General features: G+C 37.4%; 1 long non-coding RNA gene across 1 annotated transcript; it reads right to left on the bottom strand.

The window, feature by feature from the left end:
- Positions 1 to 5,755: 5,755 nt before the first annotated feature.
- Positions 5,756 to 21,811, bottom strand: LOC148125179 (uncharacterized). Its single transcript, XR_015744458.1, has 3 exons — positions 21,695 to 21,811; positions 6,464 to 6,561; positions 5,756 to 5,893 (listed from the first exon to the last, which is right to left on the bottom strand). It is a non-coding gene; the product is annotated as an uncharacterized LOC148125179 (long non-coding RNA).
- Between the last annotated feature and the right edge of the window lie 446 nt (positions 21,812 to 22,257).

Below are 22,257 nucleotides of genomic sequence, written 5' to 3'. Positions count from 1 at the left end.
AGTCAGAGGAAGAACCAGGCCCATCCCCTCTGCATCCTAGGACATGCAGGGAGGAACAGAGAAGGCAACAACTTGACTTACAAGACAGGAAGCAGCCATGATCTTCCTTATTGGTTGCAGCTGAGACTAGTATATAAGAGAGACGATTACAACACAGTGTTGCCAGAAACAAAGTGTGTGTTATTTTAGGCTGAAATTATCTTGGTTGACATCCCTCCGACAGACTGCCTTGTTATCTCCTTGAATTTGGTAATTATTTATCCTGGTCCATTGTGGACATTTCCTCATTGTAGTTTGTTTGGTTTTTTTTTTTAATTCACCTCTATCTGTTCATTAAGTTCAGACTGTATTGTTTTCTTTTGAAGACTATTTTTGAGTACATTTAATCTCCAACTGAGAATTATTGAACAGTGGGGCCAAGTTGGAGGCATTAAAGGACATTTATTTACGGTTTGGATTTTGTTACGCTTATATTACACTCTGGGTCATCACAAATTGTTTTGGACAAAACTCAGCAGCATTTTTTCGTGTGGCTCTTGATAAAAATAGGATTGCCAACATGATCGCCAATGCCTGATGGTGGATATGGCACAAGAGGAAGAAGAAATATTCTCCATATTATTCCAAAGCTTCTTAACTCACCAAAAAGGATTGGAGGCCATATCCCAAAGGTGCTTTCTCAAAAAGGTACCATGACTCAGATGATTAAGAAACACCATAGACATTGGACGGCATAGATTAGTAGACACAAGAAAAAAAAAATAGAATAATTTATTCATCTGTGGATGTATCTAATTTAGAATCTGTACCATACTCAAAAGTTACACTTTCCAGTGGTGAATTATTTCCACAGCATATCATGCATTTACACATAATTTGTATTGATCAGAAATAACGTTGCACATAAAGTTGAACAAAACATGTTATTCTGATTATGGAGATATGTATCTCAGCTTTAATCATAGCTGAAGAAAGAAGCAACATGCTTCCTTATGGATCTATTGAAGAAACCTTTTCCTAACCTCTCCATTAACTACATTACTACATTTTGAGGAATGAGGGTTGGGGAAGACCCTGCGTAGAGGAGCAAATAGGATGATTTAAGGGCCTGAAGACTAAAACACATGAAGAACGGTTGCAAGATTTGAGTATATCTAGAAAAAAAGGACCCAGGAGTGACATGATAGCAATATTCCAATATTTGAGGGGCTGCCGCAAAAAGGAGGGACTCAACCTACTTTCCAAAGTGCCAGAAGACAAGAAACAATGGATGGAAATTAACCAAGGAGAGAAGCAACCTAGCATTTTCTAACAGTGAGAACCATCAACCAGTTGAGTGGCTTGCCTTCAAAAGTTATGAGTACTCCATCACTGGAGGCTTTTAAGAAGAGACTGGACAGCAATTTGTTTGGAGTGGCCTTGAGCAGGGGAGTGGACTAGAAGACCTCCAAGGTCCCTTCCACCTCTGTTATTGAGTATTCTGTTTCTTATATCACTCAGTTAGCTTTATGTCTCACATGGGAGTAGAATTCACAATCTTCTCGCTTCTAGCCTCATCCCTTAACTACAACACCAAACTGCCTCTAATAGTATTACTACATTATCTAGAAGATAAAATAAACTCTGCTAGGAGAGATTATCATCATCAGAAAAAGGAAGGCAAATATATTTCACAAGATAATACTTTTTTTTTAAAGCTAGTTATCTCGATAGAGATGCCTCTTTCTTGGATGGTCCAAGTAATGAACTACTATTTTGAACAATTTAAATAGGAGGCTTCTAAATGCCATGTTAGGTTATTTATCCCCAGAGCCAAGTGCTGTTCACTCTGTTTGGCAGCTGCTTCCCAGGATATTGCAGCTCATTAAAGTGGTCTACTACAGCTCTTTTGGCATGGGAAATTCTTTTGTTTTTCTATTTCATCTTGGCTTGTTCCCCCCCACACCTCTCTCTCTCCCTCCCTCCCTCCCTCCCTCCGCACCCCTCTCTGTCAAATATCAGTTCTTTGAATCTTCATTTTCATTCCCTCCCTGCCTTTAATTCTCCTATTTTTCACTTTTCAAAATAAGAGGTTGGGGTTCTTAGCCAGTGGTGGGATTCAAATCATTTAACAACCAGTTCTCTGCCCTAATGATTTCTTCCAACAACCAAACTGATCAGAAAGTTAACAACCAGTTCTCCCAAAGTGGTGCGAACTGGCTGGATCCCACCACTGTTCTTAGCCAACAATAAAGCATCACCTGGATAAAAATAGTGCATGTACATTCATGTCCACACTCAACATACCTTTACTATGGTATACCACAAGCACTCCATATCCAGAACATTTAACCGCAAACACAATAAGTAACCAAGGTCACATATAAGTAACCAAGATCACATATCCTTGTCTGATCCCTGCATAGGAATTAAACATTCTATTTATTCTCACCCATGCTCACCACATTTTATAGTCATGGAAAATATTCCATAATTCAGGCCTACTTGCCTTACCATATGCCATCTCTAAATCAACAAGAACATAATAAACTGTGTCTCAATGATCCAGTCTGCACCTGGTCTAAAAAGCCACATTGTTCTTCCCAAATTTTTCTCAATGTCACTTTCAATGCCATTTCATTCAGAATTCTACAAAACACCTTCCCAGACACATTTAAAGCAAATCTTTTTGATATCCTCTCCACCATAGAAAACAATATTGATTTTCCCCTCCAGTTATTCCAGTTACACCAGTTTAATATTTCTCCACTTACAACTTCAGCCTCACCTTTTCCCGATACTCTCTTGGTATTTCTGTCCCTTGATTTCTGAGACATTAGCATTTAAAACATTTTATTGTCCTTTTTGACACATCACTATTATTTCCATACTACTCTCAGAAATTGCCACATTTTACTTTTATCCTGTTTGTATTTTTAATTCCAGGCACTAGGATGAAACTGCATCTTTCAGGATGACATGACTTTGTAGAACTCCGTATCCAGACACCTGAAATTTAAATAATAAACAGAATGCAGAATAACAGAGCTAGAATGGACATTGAAGGTCTTCTAGTCCAACCCCCAGACCCCTATACCATTCTGGACAAATAGATGTCAATCTCTTCTTAAAAACCTGCAGTGATGGAACACCTACAACTTCTGAAGGCAAGCTGTTCCACAGATTAATTGTTCTCCCTGTTAGGACATTTCTCCTTAGTTCTAGGTTGGAGCTCTCCTTGATTAGTTTCCATCCATCGTTTCTTCTCCTGCCTTCAGGAGCTTTGAAGAATAGATTGTCCTTATGATATCCCCTCAAATAATTGGACAACCTGGCAATCTATTTGCTGGCCTTAAATGGAAAGACTGGTGTCAGTGTGCCACTCAACAGCTACTGATGGGATTATATCAATCCTCAGTCTAGACCTTAAGGTTCCTAGCTTTATAAACTAGCTTCTTTTTGTAAAGTGTCTCAGCTTTATGGCCCACATTCCTATCTGTGGTGAGGCAGTTGAAGAATGTATTAGGGAAGGTCCTTAAAGACTCTTTAAGGAGAAGTTATACAATTGGCAAATGTGACATTGCCTGGAAGGTAGCAACATCTCCATTCAGCATTCTTTAAGAATATAATCTTAATAATGGGGCTTTTCCAAATTTATACTGGAGGTAGTAATTTTGTGAATGGGCATTAATTTGCTTACTCATTGTTTTACTGATTACCAGGCAAAGTTGATCAGATTTATTGCAGAAGATCACCACAAAGGAAGACCCGATGATTAATTCTTTTCACAATGGAATTCAAGGATAACTCCGGGTGGAACTTTATATGGTATGCTATGTTAATTCCACTTTAATTATCTATAGACTGCAAGATCCATTTATAGAAGTCAATACGCCTATGAGATTGCATTGTTTTTTATATGAATTTTTGGAAGGTACTTCTTAGTTGTGTCAATTTCTTGCTTTCTAATGTGGAGTAGAAAATCATGAAATCAAATGAGTCCATGGACTTACAATACTACAGGAAAGGAGACATGCCAGAATCTGTCTTCCTAAAACACCTATTTTCATCTTAAGAATCGAGCAATATTGATCTCTTATATATGTAGATCTGAAATATTTACCTCTTCCTTGAAGCAAGTCATCCAAGCTTGGCTGTTTTCTTGCAGACATTTCGTTACCCAAACTAGGTAACATCATCAGTGTTAGCACTGATGATGTTACCTAGTTGGGTAATGAAACATCTGTGAGAAAACAACCAAACTCAGAGAGCACCAAAGACCCCCTTCATTTCACTCCTGAGCTAGAAATATTCTCCTTTATGGGCAAGGTCATGCAATATTTATTGCTGCTAATTTTTAGGTAGAGGATGTGTCAAAACTCAGAGCAGCAGGTATATAAAAGGTTGATACTGATAGATCTGAACCTACTGTATAGCTCAGATTCTGTGTCATTTGTTAACAGTATTAAACAAAGGCATGAAGTTTTTTTTCCCCCCTAGAGCATTTAAATGGACTAAGTGTTATACATAATTCAGGATATAAATGCAAGCTTTGTCCCTAGGCTTATAACTCACACATATGCAAACACACAATGTAAACCGAAGACGAAAGTAGTAGATGAGGAGATGTTTTGGGTGCTGCTTGAGATCAAAGCGTTTCTTCTTCTTTCTTAGCTGAATGGAAAAGTTGTGCTACATTTTTATCAACTGGCTCTTGATCCAATGGTCAGCTATGGAGTCAATTTGTCCTTTCCATTACAAGGATGTTCTTCTCATTTGGCCCCAGCATTAACACCTAAGCATCCTTCATTGTATATTGTATTCTGGAACCAGTTATTATATCGTTTTGTGACAGATGGAGGCACGGAAATAACATATTCTATTAAAAATACATGAAAAAATATGGGTGAAAAATCCTGCCTTGTACATTCATTTAAGATAGTGAAATTAGGATTTGATCCAGTTGAGTGTCATCCATAGAACAGAATCCAAACCTTTAATTTACTGAAATAGTTAGCCAATTTAATTTTAAAACAAAAGTCAATTAGTTGAAGGAAAAATACTTCCTTAATTTTTTTTAAAAAAAATATGAGCTACAGTTCATCCTGCTAAAACTGTGATCCATGACAATCCAAAATATTGCTATACAGGTAATCCTCAAATTACAACAGTGCATTTAGTGACTGTTCAAAGTTACAGTGGCACTGAAAAAAGTGACTTATGACTGTTTTTCACGCTTATGACCATTGCAGAATCCTTATGATCACGTTGTCAGCTTTGGAAGCCATATTGAGACCTGATGCTCCCATGCTGCCAGAATTGAGCCTGGGAAAGAGGGATGGGGGGAATGTATTGGAGTATGTCTAGCTAGATATAATAACATTCTTTTTCTGATTCAAGGTCAGGTTGTTTTGTGCATAAGTGAGAAAAAGTCTTAACTTGGGACGGATGGAGATTGGTGCATGTGATGTGATGATGGGTGCAGGGGATGGATTTGTAGTTTTTACTTATTGCAAGGAAGCCCAGAACTTTCAGATTCGGGACTCCAGTTGTGCCAGTTACTATCCAAATAAAAGGAACCATTGAGAAATGCCTGTCTCAGAGTTATTGGTGGAATGGAGTTTTGCTGGAACTCTGACACACGTGATCAAAATTCAAACACTTGGCAACCGACTCATATTTATGACCATTGCTGTGTCCTGGGGTCATGTGATCCCCTTTTGTGACCTTCTGACAATGGGGAAACCAGATGGATGCCCTAAATATTTGCGCAATACTTCCGGATACTTTGAATGGACACATTTAAATAAAAATAGCCATAAAAAATTTGTTTTGCCAGCTTTGATCCAAAACTAGTGGAATTTTTAAGACAGAAAAATGAGTATTTCTGAATACTGTGATACCGTCTTCATCTCTGAAAGAAAAATCAAAGAAATATGAATATGAGATTGTCATATGGATCATCACCATAAAATGTCAATTGGACCACACATAACATTATGTGAAAGAAATAGAGTATGTTATATTAAAAAAAAGGCTTGCCTGGAAGCACTCAAAGTACTTAACCAAAACTCTCTTGTTGAGCAATTCAGTTGTCAGAAATCCATAAGCTTGTTGAAGAAATTAAATAAATTTACTTTGTTCTGTCTTTTGTATAATTATAGTTGGTTACCATTTTTTAAGGGCCACCATACAATTTGTCTTGCTCATTCATGTTAGTGCTTTCGTAATTAAGGAGAAATTATTTCCTAGGGAATATCAATGCAGGGTTGAATGCAATGTGCTGAACGCCATGCAAAATGCAAATGCCTGTCACCATGCAAAAATGAAGAGCAATATTCTAAATATAAGCCAAAGGAAGTTGGAACATTTTAATCGGATTGCCTGAATCCACCCTACTTCTGAAGTACTGTAAAATAAAAGTTAAGGGCATCAGTCTGAGAAATTAAACCTTAGAAATCCAACCTGTTTTCTGACTGCTTACATTAAGAGACTGCCTTCAAGGCAATTTGTAACAAGAACATCAGTGTTTGAGTTGGCCTAGATAAGGCAGAAGCATTGTGATCCTTAGAGTCGCGTGACCTATGGATGAGACATAAGCAGTAAGTAAGAAATGTGACTCAAAACATTCAGAATTCTTCAAATTGGTTTGTTAGAAGAGTTTATAAACCTTGACTATATATCCCAGCCTTCTCATAAACAGACTACCATTCATCTAAAATATAAAATACAGATGTGGCTTCTGTTTCATAGTTTTCTGTAGAAAATCAATATTAACACAGGACATTGGCTTTAGATTGGAATGACATGAATTTGCATTCTTATTAATCTGTTAATCTTGATGAATAATCGTTCTCAGTTTAATGTATATTCAGTGATAGGAACCCAACAGAAAAAGATTAGGATACCAGTATTTCTAATCGTATTCTGACAAAAAAAACAACCTATAAAAACTGTATGTTGTCCTTCATTTGGTGTATTTCCTATAATTCACTATTATTTAAAAGGCAACATGTAGGCTTAAGACTCACGTATCCTTTTTAGTTAGATCTATTGATCAAGAGATTAAACATAATTGGACTTATTTTAAGCATGTTATGTTTCTGGTCCTGCTCTATACTTTTCCTACAAACGTGTTGCAAAGAGCATTTTGCCCTCGAAATGATAACAACACTCCAGATTTAACAACTGTTGTTAAGAAAGGCAAAAGAATGACTGTGCCAAACAAAACAAAAATAATATCAATAGTAATAACTACTTTGAGTACAATTTAAAAACATCAGGAGCACCACTTAAATACCATTTGCATTGACAAATCACCATTAGTCAACATCTGCCTATCTCAGGTTCAGGAAGAAGAAGAAGAAGAAGAAGAAGAAGAAGAAGAAGAAGAAGAAGAAGAAGAAGAAGAAGAAGAAGAAGAAGAAGAAGAAGAAGAAGAAGAAGAAGAAGAAGAAGAAGAAGAAGTCGTCAATCATTTTAGTGGACTTCATGCTGGCCAAATCTTTGATTATCAAATGAATTTAAAATAATTTCCATTGATGTTATAAAGTTGCAAAGAAAATTCCCCAAGTAATTGGTGTTGACCAATGTAAATAATGCCCGTCCTTTTTATTTACATCTGGTTCTTCCCCTGAACTGCCTACTGGGTTGCATGGAAGTCAGAGCCTAGCAAAAAAACTGAATCCCCATCTATCAGTATTAATCTCACACTTTACTGAGGCGCCATCCATTTATCTTTCCGACACAAATTAGAAATTCAAGAGTTTTAACAAATGAGCCTGCAAATGTAAACTTATTAGGCCATATATTTTTACTACACACTGTGCAGTGCCCTCCACAAAGCTGTCCCTTCAGAGAGTGTTTTACTATTTTGTGTTATTGATGGCAGCTAACTAATCACATTTTTAATGTTGTCTTTGGGGAGGGTTGTTTGAGTGCATGGGCAAACTAAACTACCCAGAATAAATCTACCTTATTAAATGGTTGAAATTATGTGTCTTTTACGATGAAGAAACTCCCGAGCATTGTTACATTTGCTAACCTGCTTTTTCTCCCCTCAGAAATCAGAGACTTGGATTAATTAAAATAATACATCAAAACTGGGGATTGTACAGAACATGTCTGGGTATGTGAGAATAGACAAGAAAAATTGGTTAATTGGTCTCTTTATCCCTCTTCACATGCCACCTCTATTGTAACCGGAGAAAGCCTTAAAGCTCGCCAAACTAACATTCTGGCCAAAGGAATAAGGCGTTCCAGCAACCCTCCATTCCAATCAGTAACTCTGAGACAAACATATATCAAAAATACCTTTATTAGGATAGTAACTGACACATCTGTGGAATCCCAAATCTGAAAGTTTCCGGGCTTCCTCCAATTTCCCAAACTACAAATCCATCCCACCTTGGCCGTCATCACATCACAGGGCCCAGTCACGATCCGTCCAAAAGTAAGATCCTAATTTCATCCTGTGCCATACTCAATGACCTTGAACTAACAAAAGAATTTAATTTTGTCTATTTAGAGCTTTAATTGAATCCACCCTTCCCACTTTCTCAAGCTTGTGGCAGCGTGGAAGCATCGTATCTCATTATGGCTTCCAAAGCTGACACCTAGGAGGCTACAACTTCTTACCTTCAAGACCAGGATGTCAAATGGTAAGACCAACTTGGCATCTTTTGCAGAACAGGAGACAGGATATTAATTCTTTTTGACTTTTCACATTATGGTAGTATAAAGCGTTCAGAGGAGAGGAAAGTTGACTGTCTTGTTGAGGTTACCCGAGTCTACAAATCTATGTCATGCAAGGGTTTGATTCCTCGGGGGGGACCATGTTGGTTCTGTAAAGATGGATCAGAAGGTTGTACCTTGAGGTTCTTCAGCTCCTCCTTTCGGACCTTGTACTGTCTCGAACCTGAAAGTAGTGCTGGAGCTTGTTTGCCCTTTGGCATTGCTGGATTCAAATCCAGACTGCTATTTCAGACAGAGCCCATCAATAGGCCTTTGGATGGCTTGGGAAGAGAATTCTTTCTACATTTGAAAAATGCAATAAAGTTCTTGAGGAACTGCTCTGCTAATTGCAAAAAGCTCGCACTAAAAAGTTGATGTGGGGGGGGGGGGAAGGGAGAGGGAGGGGGAGAGAGAGAGGAATTTAGCATATTATTTCAGCCTTTCTCAATCTGATGCCTTCGTATTTTTGTCTTGAATTAATATCTTTTGTCTTGAATTAATATCTAGGTTAATGAAGGCTTCCACTCACCACCATAGCTCCCAGAATAGCCTCATCCTCTTCTCTTCCTGAAAGTAAGGCCCTCAGAAGAAAGTTTAGCTTTTTATCCCCAGCTTTCCTGCCATAATATGCCTGAGAGAATTTGGAATTTATTTAAATAGCAATCAGACTTTACTGTGAAGATGGATGTTCTGTTTTTGAACAAATTACTCTCAAAATGGCTAGCCGATGGATAGATAATACTAAGTTTCCCACACAATTTGGGTTTACACATTGCGCTCATATGGCTTGTTTTGCCTTGGCATGGCAAAGCATTATAATCCACGCATTATAATTTCAAACAATCACTTATAGCTTATGATCACGAAGCCAGCCAATTGTGGTATATTCAGCAAACCTCAACTTATTGAAGTGTAGGAGCCATGTTCATGGCTGTCACACATACAAATCCCGAAGTCCTCTGCTGGATGGATGGGACTAGGTGAGCTACTTTCTGTTTCTACAATTACAGGGCAGCTGGAAAAGTATTTTCTGGAAAGAAATATTTTGTTGGTTTGGACGGGGTCATGATGACCTCCCTTTTACTTCAGTGCTTTTAAAGACAGATGTAAGTAGCTGGATCCTCTTGGTCAGCATAGGGTGTGCTTTACTTCTGTTCTCCAGGGAAGCCATAAAAATACTTAAAAACAGAATAAAAACAACCTCTTATCCATGTTGAGACTAATTCAATTTGCAGTATTGCAGGCTAACTCTGCCCACAATCTGGAGCTTGATTCTCACAGTCTCAAGGTTGACTCAGCCTTCCATCCTTCCAACATCGGTAAAATAAGGACTCGGGTTGTTAGGGGGCAATATGCTGACTCTGTAAAACCACCCTGAGAGTGCTGTTTTCCACTCTGGAATGATATATAAGTCTAATCAGTTATTGCTATTGCTATTTTATTGTTGAGTGTCTCCGTGATCCAACCACATCCTTATAAAGTCCACTGTAGAAAGCTTGAATTCTTCCAAATCATCCTGAGATCCTGCTGGTCAGAATTTATCTCAAACTATGCACATATTAACTACAAGAAATGGATGCCCTTGCCTCAATTAAGAAAAGCACAAATGCATTTTTAAAATCTTTTTTCAGTCATTTTTGAATCGCATATTGTGAAAGCTGGAAAGCTTTGGGTTCTATGGCCTATTATCTAGCTCTCCCAATTGACAAAAATGGGAGTGATTTAAATAAAATCGATCTTACTATTCCTTACTCTTAGTGTAGCATTTAATCGACAGCTGTGATTAACAAGGGAATCATGAAATTAGTTCAAGATTTTTAAAGATACTATTAAAAAATGGGAATTTAGCAAACCGAGCAAAACTTGAAACAAAGAAACCTTACCAAGGCAAACTTTTATAAAATGACACTTGTTATGAATACAATCTTTTACATACTTTTTATATCAAACAGGATGCTTAATAAAATTCTCTTTTCAAATAAATTCAGTGTAAGCCCAGATCATTGTACAAGTTTTTATATAAATCTTTGTGACAGCAGCATCCATGAATGTGTGTACTAGATTAAAAATGTAAAGGTTTTGTGATTTATCCAATAGCTGGATTAGTACTTTGTAATTTTGCTATCAGAGTTATGCCATATTTTTCAAATTCATATTAAGCCATGCGAGCTAATGAGTTAACATTATTACGTTCACAAAATGACACAGAAGATGCAACATCCCTTCCATCTTATTTTTTTTTTTGCAATTATTATTTTGGTGGTGTGATTTACCTCTGATCGTTCAGCTTGGAGGCTAAAGACGCAGCACGGCCATCTTCAGGGGTGGGATGCTACTGGTTCTGCTCAGTTCTGCAGAACCGGTAGCTCTGAAGAACAGCAGACACCGAACCGGTTCTGTGTTTGCTGCTATTTGGCCCACCTGCCCACCCCGGGCTCTTACCTGTCCTTTATTTCCTGCTTTTTCAACCTCAGCTGCTTTGCACAGCATGGCTGAGGTTGAAAAAGCATGAAAAAAGAGGCTTTCCAAACGCTGTGCATCCACGCAGTTTTTCAACTGTCCAGGCAGCACAGCTGTTTTTTTTACACGCGCATGCAGCAAAGCATAGTCACCAAAACGGTAGTAACACCGGTTGAATCCCACCCCTGGCTGTCCTCAATTCAAAGGGACACTCATTTGGCAGGCCGAGACAAAGAGGCAGTCCCGGAACCAGTGAAATCTGGGGCTAGACAGGAGACAGACTTCAGTTTTGGTGATTTTTGTTTGTAGATAAGTTTCTTCCTGGTTTTTGAGTAGATTCTTTACTATGTATTTCCCAAAAGGTTTTCTAGCAATCAGCTGATTGTTCCTATGACAGCAGATTCCCTGATATCAGAAGAGTTGTAGGATGAGGAAAGAAAACCATCCTCTCAGCGGAGGCTAAAGAGTTATTAAGAAAATTATTAGGACCCAGTAAGACTTCCTGAAGTGGAAGATCTGATGTATGTTGGAGGGCTAAGATCTCAGAGCTTCTAATGGGAATGGGATTGTCTGTAGAAGCCCTTCTTTTTCCCCCCAGAAAAATCTGAAGTGCTAATTCCTGCTAGCACATCAATAAATTTCTGTGGTACAGATAGTCCTCAACATATGACCACAGTTGATCCCTAAATTTCCATGGCTAAGCAAGACAGTTGTTAAGGGAATTTTGCCCCGTTTTAAGACCTTTCTTGCTACAGTTAAGTGAGTCACTGTGGTTAACTTAATAACACGATGGCAAAGTGAATCTGGCTTCCCCATTGACTTTGCTTGTCAGAAGGTTCACATGACCCTGGGTCAGTGCAACCATCATAAATATGAGCCAGATGCCAAGGTCCAAATGTTGATCTTGTGACCATAGGGATGCTGTGATGGTTCTGTGGAAAACGGTCGTAAGACACTTTTTTCAGTGCCTTTGTAATTTCAAATGGTCACTATATGAATGGTTTTAAGGTAGGGGACTATGGTACCTGTAATTTAAGTTATTTGAATATGGATGCCTTTGAAATTACTAGGACAAGGTTCAAATGAGTTGTTAATTCCAATTTAAGTTGGGTTCAGCTAACTAGATGTAGATTTAACCCTTGGAATCCAGTCTAGGGTTGGCCAAAGATTTACATTGTAATTAATACTGAGAAGGTAGATTATGGATTTATCTGAGGTTTAGTATAATCAAAACTACTTTCAGTTTTTGTTTTTCCACCAATTGCTTCCCCCAAGTTACAATACACCAGAGGTGGTATTCAGGAGGTTCTGACCAGTTCTAGAGAACCGGTAGCAGAAATTTTGAGTAGTTCAGAGAACTGGCAAATACCACCTCTGATTGGAGATTTTACAGTAACCTTCCCCTGCCACGCCCACCAAGCCACGCCCAAAGAACCGGTAGTAAAAAAAAATTGAATCCCACCACTGCAATAAACCCATCATAACAGCACATTAAGCACACAGGGTTATAGCAGGAGAGAAATAGTAAAGCTTTATTCTAGAAGTAGAACACCAGCACAACAACATTCTGATTGCATTCTGGTCAGTGACTGCAATACAAATTTCCATACAAATTTTGTTAAAATGAATCACTGCAGTTGTTAAATTAGTAACATGGTGGCGATTCATCAGATTGACCAATGCGGAAGCTGGCTTCCCTATCCTCAGGAGGTCGCAAAAAGTGATCATCACATGATCTCAAGACACTGCAACCTTCATAAGTACCTGCCAGTGACCAAGCATCCAAATTTTGAGCATCCAAATTTTGATCACATAACCAGGGGGATGCTGCAACGACCGTAAGTGTGAAATACGATAAGTCACTTTTTTCAGTGCCATTGTAATTTTGAATGGTCATTAGACAAACTGTTGGAAGTCAAGAACGACCTGTATTTCATAACAATACTGTCATGTTACCCTTTTCATCTAGCCAGTTGGACCAGGTTTCAGGTCAGGTTAACTGGGAGCTACTTGCAAGCAAGCAAGCAAGCAAACTTTCAATGTAACTTGGTGTGGAACTTCCAAGTTCTTAACCAGTGAAGAGAGTTCCAACCATGAGTAGATTTCTAACAAAGAATCAGACATAGTCTCCGTAGCAATCAAGCTGCGTGTGTGTGGAGGCTTTTCATTTTCATACTCGGTCAGAGAGAGTAAGCATTGGGGAGGGAGAATATTTGCGCAAGTGGACAGGGGCAAATGAGAAAAATCCCAGCACATCGCACAGGGGTACTAGTGGAAGCGAGAGAAAGCATTGCTGTTAATCAAATGTCAATAGTTGTCTAATAGGAGGGCAAGAGGAAACTGCAGGCTTGAGACCTAAGGGAACGGAACAAAACAGTTTCCCACTAATATTTGTTCAAAAATTAAATAGATTGCTAGACTTGGTACATATCTTATGTCAGTTCTGTGCAAACACTCTGTCGGACAATTTCATACTCTGGACAAGAAAAAAATAGAGTCCATCTTACACCTGATTAGCTTTTAGAAACTCAGTTCATTATGGAAACTAAAATTCTGCTACCTGAGCTGGAAAAATGGATGCATGCACAACTCAAATGATGGCATCGCTCGTCTCTGAACAACAGTTAAAAATCCAGCCTTTACAGGTATAATATTTTAATTAAGTTCTTTCATTTAAGCATGGGTTTTTGAACTTATAAGGAAAAGATAAGGTTTTTTTCCCCTAACATTGCATATTCTCTATAGCACTGTATTTAAAAGTATGGTCTGGCAACTCCTGGAGATCCTCCAGACCCTTTCAAAGTAATTTTAAAAATTCTTAATTTTAACTTATAACACACACACACACAAGGGACAGGATGAAACCTGCTTCATATATATCTAGTATACACTGAATTACTTACCACGTATTCTTAGAATTAGCAATTACAGATAAAATATTATTTGTACATGTTTCATATATACATGTCCAGTGGATTCAGTTCACATAATGAACTCAATTAAAATGTGAGGTAATCAAGGCAAGAGCTTCAACTTGCATCCATCTGAACATACTTGTAAGTCTTCTTGGGCTTGTGACTGCTGTTTTATTATGTTTCCCGAGGAAGGTGTAAAGAAGACTCTGACTATAGAACATAGCAATATGAAAACAGCATTGCTTAAAATTTGTTCAAAGAAGCAGATTGGCAATGATCTCTTTTAGCTGACTATGAATGAAAGTACCGGTAATATATCAATAGTACCATGTGGAAATATGCAGACTCATAACAATTTTATGCTGTATTTTTCATAGAAAAAAAAAACATTTTGGAGATGAGAGACTTAAAGCTTTAAAGAGATCTGTCACACTTCTATAGAAAATAATCTATAAAGTCAAGCCGATTGGAATTCAGAATTCAGAGAGGGAAAACAATCCATTTATTTCAAAATAACATAAAATAGAGGAGTGAGGGGTGGAAGAAGAGAAGCAACTGGATTTCAGCACACAACTACAAAAGAAAAAAAAAATCAATTTAAGAGGATGTGTCTGCAGTTGTCTTACCAGGTTTTTAATTATGTGTTTGTTTGCCATGGTGGCCTAATTTAGTCAAGTAGATGAGGCAACATTAAAAGCTAGTAGGAGAGGTAAGTAATCCCTTGGGCGACCAGCTTGTGCATATAGTTTAGAAGGTACATGCATAGTAGCAGAAAGCTACAGCAAATTTGAGGTGGGGGCCCACATGATGAACAGCAAAAAGCTAGCAAATCAAATTTTTCACAATTAGTTGAACAACAACTGTGACAGGTTTGGCGCTTAGCATTTTCATTTGTGCACTCAAATTTGGTTATCTGTCCTCTTTTATGCAAATGTGATGTGACAGGAGAAGCTGAGAGCACTCAAGCAGGCCGATCACTCACAACAGGAGCTGGAGTCATACAGCTGAGAAGCTTGGATTAAATGGACTGAGCTGATGGAGAAGTGACAAGAAACAAGTCCCGGAAACCTCATGAACTCATTTAAAACTTCTTCAAAAAAAAAGAAAGAAAGAAAGACACATAACTTACAATTATAATCTTTCACATTCGTACATCAAAAACACAAAGATAAGAAAAGGAACGAAAATCAATTCAAGTCTGTTCTTCATTAAACCCAATACATTGTTTTAAAAATTATAATTGGGTTATGCTTTGCTTTAAGAGTGGCTTTTGTGTATCAATGTCCAAAGAAACAGATGAAAGAAAAAGACTGTGAACAAAGAAAAACATGGCAACATAAGATTTACTAAACTATAATTTGTAAAGCAATTCACCTTTCCTCTATGTATACACAAATAGAATTTGCCAAATAAATCTCAACAGCACTCAAGAGAACACACATGCTACAAGATCCAATTAAGCTGGGAATTATGTTCCAGTCTAAAACCTCTCTATTCAGAAATTAAGCCTAGAAATTTAGCTAAGAACTGCTGTGTTATATATTTGTAAAATTTTACTTAGGAAAAGCTGGTGTAATTTTGTTTGAAAATTATAGGCTTATTACTTGCATTCTTTTATTTAATAAAAAAAATTTCTCTTGTCTATTTGTAAGCATCAATTTACATAGCCTACTGTGTGGCTACCAACTCAAATATGTTCTAAAGAGAGGGACTGAGTTTCAGATGGTGCAATTTTACTGGGACAGAAACATCTTCAAATTAAGTGACAGACTGCTGCCTATTTCTCCAGCTTTGGGAGTTCTAGCTGCCTCCTGCTCTCAGATTCATTCTCAAGATATTATCTTGAATTCCAACAACCGTTTTTGTCTTCCATCTCTTTTCAAACATTTTGGTTTGTTCGTCATCACTTGAGCATTGTCTGGAGAACAAGGCAGAACAAGACAGTTCAAAATCTTGCACACTGTCATCTGACCCTGAATTTGCCTTAAAGAGTAATTACAACATCCAAATTAGGACAACATAATCAAGTTTGGATTTAATTTAATAAGTAATGGGGTTTTAATAATCTACTGGAAAACAATGTTTGCTATTATAATTTATATAACACCAATAATCTTTCTCTAATTGTGGGTGTGTTTGCATGTCACAAACATTACCAGAAAAGTAGGTTTAATAAAATAATATAACATTAATTTAAGGATTTCTGTACTTAAATTGTTGAGCCATTTCTAGGACCATAAAAATGATACAAATTCCATTTGCTTGCCTCTAATGATACTGACAGGTATTCATGCCCCTTAGACCTAGAAGGCATCAATGAGTATTAACAAGATACCTGACACCAGGGGTGGGTTTCTTCTGGTTCTGTCCACCTCTGTAGAACCGGTAGCTCTGAAGAGCAGCAGACCTAGAACCGGTTCTATGTCTGTTGATGTTTTTGCCCACCAGCCTACCTGGGCTCTTACCTGATCTTTATTTCCTGATTTTTCAACGTCAGCTGCCGAACGAGGCACAGCTGCAGTTAGAAAAGCACGAAAAGAGGGCCGTTTCAAAGGCTGCTTCTCTGCAGGCAGCTGCTGATGCAGGGAAGCTCGTAAAATCCCGAACCGGTAGTTAACCCTGTTGTATCCCACCCCTGCCTGACACCTTCCAAAGATGCCTTTGTTGGATCGTAAAGATTCAATATTTTGACCATGAAGAAGTGCCCCAAAAGAGTTTCTCCTGCAAATCACATAACATAGTAGCACTCAAGAGACTCTGATTTGCAGGTCATAAACTCCATATGAAGAATAATTGAAGCCCCAAGATGGCAATGAGATGGATCCCCTTGATGCCAAATGACACCCTTAAAATACAGGGCGAAGAATATTCATAGACTTAGAGACTTTAAACATCACATGGGAAGATGATGATCTACTCACCTAAATCTGACATTACTGGAGATCCCTTGCTGCCCAATATGCTACATAGCATGGGAGGATCCAATGCTTATTGGAAAAATGTTAGGACAGACTTGGGCAGTATACAGAGAAAACAAAGCAGATTTTATTATACTTGAGAACTCAACAATATGACAATTGAAAGACACCGTGGTCTTACTCTCTACTGTGAACCTTTTCTTAACTTAGATTGCTTTTGTTACTGAGCGTCTAAATAATCTATCTTTCCCATAACTGGAAAAGTAACTCTAGCTAAGGGAAACAATGAAAATTTTCAGATCAGAGTATCCAGTGATTTTGATAGGCAAGTAAGGAACTGAAGCACTGTTTTCATATCTAAGCCGAAAACAAGGACAGAGGAATTTTAGGAGTTGGAAAACAGACAAGGATAACAGAGTCTGAAGGGACCTTGGAGGCGTTCTACTGTAACCTCCTACCCAAGCAGGGGATCCTACACCCATGATGGCGAACCTATGGCATACGTGTCAGAGGTAGCACGTAGAGCCTGTTCTATGGGTACGCGCGCAAGCCAGCTGGTCTTCGTGGGTGCTGGAGCACCAGAAAAATGGCCGAAAAAATATGTAATTTTCCGGGCCATTTTCAGACTGTTCTTTGGACCATTTTCAGGCTATTTTTAGGGCTGTTTTCTGGCTGTTTTGGGGAAATTTGGGGGCCATTTTGGGATCTTTTTCAGGTCTTTTCCCCCCAAAACGGCCTGAAAACAGCCCAAAAAAACAACCAAAAAACAGGCATCTGCATGCCAGTCAGCTGGTTTTTGGGTTTCTGGTGTTCCAGCACGCCCCCATGCACACACATTCTGGTTTGGGCACTCAGTGCCAAAAAGGTTCATCATCACTGCCCTATACCATTCCAGACAAGTGGCTGTCCAGTTTTTTCTTAAAAGCCTCCAGGGATGGAGACCCCACAACTTCTGAAGGCAACTTCTGTTCCACCGGTTAATTATTTTTACTGTCAGGAAATTTCTCCTTCTCTCTGGGTTGCTTCTCTCCTTGGTTAATTTTCAACCATTGCTTGGCCACTCCAGCCTCCAGATTATTCTTTGTTGCTCTTTTCTGCAATCTTTCCAGTGTCTCCACACCTTTCTTTTAATAATATGGCGATCAAACCTGGATGCAGTAGTCTCAGTGTGGATTTACTAAATCTTTATAAAGTAGTACTAATACTTCCTCAGCACTAATAATTTGTGATCTTGATTCTATCCCTCTGTTAATGCAATCTAGCATCATAGACAGAAATGAAAATAAAAGGATGCTTGAATCTGCCCATCTTAATTTTTTAATTACATAAACTATTTTTCTATAGCATGCATATTAAGTATGAAAAATAATTTGAAGATATACTAACTTGACGTAATAGCCCATAAAGCTGGAGCTGTAATTTTCCTTCATTGCAAAAATCAATCCAAACTACAAATTAAAGTTCTGATGCTTGCTATTTCTTTCACTGGAAGAAAAGGGAACATGTTTTAATGCATCCCTAAGGAAAATTCAAGACACATTAGAAACAAATATTAAACCACACAAACAACATATTGTTGTATATTTATGGTTATTTTTAGGTACTTTGATTAATCTATGTTCTTCTTTAATGAATCTGGGGAAGTTTTGTGCAACTCTGCCTTTTTCTCCTGTTTTCTATCTCAGATACTGTGATGATGAGATGATAATCTGTCTCATGAGGATGAATGGGATAACTTTGCCATCAGCTAAAAGTTAATTTCTTCTTCTTATAGTAAATGTGCTTTGCAGGACCATATTAAGTGAGAAGCTTATCTTTCAACATCCTGATTATCAATTGAAGTTTCAGAGGAAGAAAAGAAAAAAAACCCTCCTCTTAAACATCCATAGGGTTTTGGAGTGTGCTAAGTGGAAAAAAGTGTTTTTAGTTGGTTAAGAAGCAATAAAAATGAAGGTGCCTTATACTCCAATCCATCTATCAAGGGAATTGTGATTGGAACAATGAAATTAGATTACAAATGTGATTACAATGAGAACCTACTAGAAAGATTCAGAGTGAGAAGTCATCTAGTACTTCTTTATGATCTCACCTACAAAATGTAGTCAAATTTTGACTTCTCTTTGATTTCTGAAAGTGTAACAACTATTATTACTTTTTAAAAACACTTAGATTTTAAAAGACATGAGGAATTTTCCCATGTTTAGTTGAAATTGCCTATGTTACTTGCAGCCCGTCCTGCCTCCATTTAATTAGCATTTAATCATCATCAGCTATACAACTAAGACAGTGATAACTACGAGTCCAAAGAGTACGGTAATCTGCATAGAATATACATAAACACCACAACAAAGAGCAACAAAGATGATTAAGGGGCTGCAGGCTAAAATATATGAAGAACAATTGCAGGAATTGGTTATGTCTAGTCTTGTGAAAAGAACTAGAGGCGACATGATAGAGGATGTCAACCTGCTTTCCAAAGCACCTAAAGGCAGGACAAGAAGCAATGGATGAAAACTAATCAAGGAGAGAAGCAACCTAGAAGTAAAGGAGAAATTTCTCGACAGTGAGAATAATCAACCAGACTTCAGAACTTGTGGGTGCTTCATCACTGGAGGCTTTTAAAGAGAGACCGGACAGCCATTTGACTGAAATGGTGCTTGAGAAGAGGGTTGGATTAGAAGACCTCTAAGGTTCCTTCCAACTATGTTATTCTATTAAATACACAATTCCATTATATGAAAACTGAATCATATTTAGTAAATTAGAAAGAAAAAGATATAACTATGTGTTTACACACTAGATCTTGCACCTTAAGAACAGCCATTTAGTATCAATTATTCTGTAGGAAACAATAGGTAAACAAATCTTCAACTATGTAACTACTCTTGAATCATCTGGAACTTGTCCCTTATGTTCAAAATAATTAAACCAAGGATTGAATTTTAGTATCTATTGATATTTGCAGAGGAAACAGAACTATACCATCCTCAAAGATGAAAGACCAGCAATATAAATACTATTTATAAAAAGACAAAAGTGAATAATTCTAAATGATGAGAAGGCTCAAATAGGAAAAGCAACATAACCATAAATATCAATTATGATAACTTAATCATGTGTTCATTTTACAAAAAAGCAGGTTGTTTTGTTTGGAAAGGTCTGTGTAAAATTCACAATTATCATGATACATTCTAAACATTCACCCGAGGAAAAAAAAATAGAGAACAGAACAGAACAGAATCAATTCACATCTTAAGACATTACCAAATTTTCCTTAAAATTCCAGAGTTGACTTTGGTCTTTCAACTGTTAGAAAGGCTGTAATCTTAAAGATGATCACAAAACCATTACTTCACATGCACTTGCACATTAATCACATAATTAACAACTAAATCCAAATCTTTGTAATAGGCAAGTTACAACTGATGTTGATCTAAAAAAGACTTCAGCAGGAGTGACTGACCATAGGAAGAACTACAAAGAATGTGATTGTAATATTGGTTTGATATTACATGAACAATTCTGCATTTAACTTCTCATGCATGTATTTTTCCCCTTGTACACTGATTTTTCTACTTCTTCCATGTTATTAGCTCGTTTTACCTGTCAAAATTGATAATTATTTTCCTACAAACTAGGAAATTAATCACAAGAGGAAGGAGCAAAACATCCCACAATTTCATACAAGAATAAGTTAATGCTTGCCTTCACACCTAACAGTTACTTTATTCTATACCACTGAAGTAACATTCATAAAAGAGAAGTTGTTTCTATCAGGTAAGACAGTTTTCACATATATATAACAATGTCACTCTTTTCAGCTGAAACTATTGACAAACACCCATACATTATTTATGTAAAAACTGAAGTGCACACAATTTCTTTCAGGAATACAAATAGCAGCACTTGTCTACAGAGAGAAGCGTGCTGGTGGGTTAAATGGTATTGGTGTCTCAGTCTTACAGGGACAATTTGAAATGGGACAGAAGCAGTCTCTTCTGGATAATTTACTGTAGTCAAATTGGCATGTGGGATTTTATTTTACTATTAGGCAGCAACTGGTAGGCAAAGTCACATTATTAGAAAAGAGAAGAGAACAGGGAACGAAGAAAAGAAAAGCACAAGCAAATTATTGTACTGTTAGCAGGCTACTGCTAAAAATTTAGAGTGTCAAATCGCAGAATTCTCCATTGCTCCACTATATATGTCCAGATATACCACTTCTCAAACGCAACAGGGATTTGGATATTGAATTGGAACAGGTTGAAAAAACAGAAAGAGATGGAGAGAAATATATCCCAAATAAATCCTTGCTTTACGAGGCAAGATTGCATGTACTGATCTTATTCTACTTGATCAAACTAATGTTTAGAAAGGTACTTATATACATACACATATAAAATACACATACAAAATAAATAAGTCTGGTGCACGAGAATTTGGGGATTATATGTCAAAAATCCTGCTATGTCTCACTTTAGGAGAAATGAGTGAAGACCATTGTAACCTCAAATGGTCTTAAAAGAAACAATAAATAAATAGTTTATTTATACTATTTACAGTACCTTTTCCATTTTACTTCCTTTTTTTCGAATTTAAGATGATCACGTAAAAATGGAAAAGGTACTATGATTCTGTACACTAGGGATGGCAACATACAAGATATCTTAGAAGACATGAGCTACTTACAAAAAACTTGTCACACCAAAAAATAATGTTGGATCAGCACTGCCAAGCCAGAAAATGATGGAATATCTGTAGAATACAGCAAACAACTAAAGAAGAATTAGTGAAAGTTCTAATTAAACTTATGCCAGCAAATAAGGTTGGAAGTTTGCACACATCTTAGCAATGCACTATCCCTGGTTCACATAGTGCCACCTTAAAATAATTATTTTGTTCATTATCAATGATCTTGTTCAAGATTAATCACATCTTTTCAAATGCAATTTCAAGAGAAATTATTACCATGTATACTGTTTCTTGGTCTAGTCAGTAGTGTATATATAAAGGTAAAGGTTCCCTCACACATATGTGCTAGTTGTTTCTGGCTCTAGGGGGCAGTGCTCACCTCCGTTTCTAGCCAAAGAGCCAGCACGGTCCGAAGATGTCTCTGTGGTCATGTGGCAGGCACGACTAAACACTGAAGGCACACGGAACACTGTTACCTTCCCACCAAAGGTGGTCCCTATTTTTCTACTTGCATTTTTACATGCTTTCAAACTGCTAGGTTGGCAGAAGCTGGGACAAGT

Source organism: Pseudonaja textilis, chromosome 8, assembly GCF_049901715.1.
Source record: "Pseudonaja textilis isolate UNSWEBS1 chromosome 8, rPseTex1.2, whole genome shotgun sequence".
Lineage (NCBI taxonomy): Eukaryota > Metazoa > Chordata > Lepidosauria > Squamata > Elapidae > Pseudonaja > Pseudonaja textilis.
The sequence above is the reverse complement of the archived record's forward strand: the minus strand, read 5'-3'. Positions and strand labels throughout refer to the sequence as shown.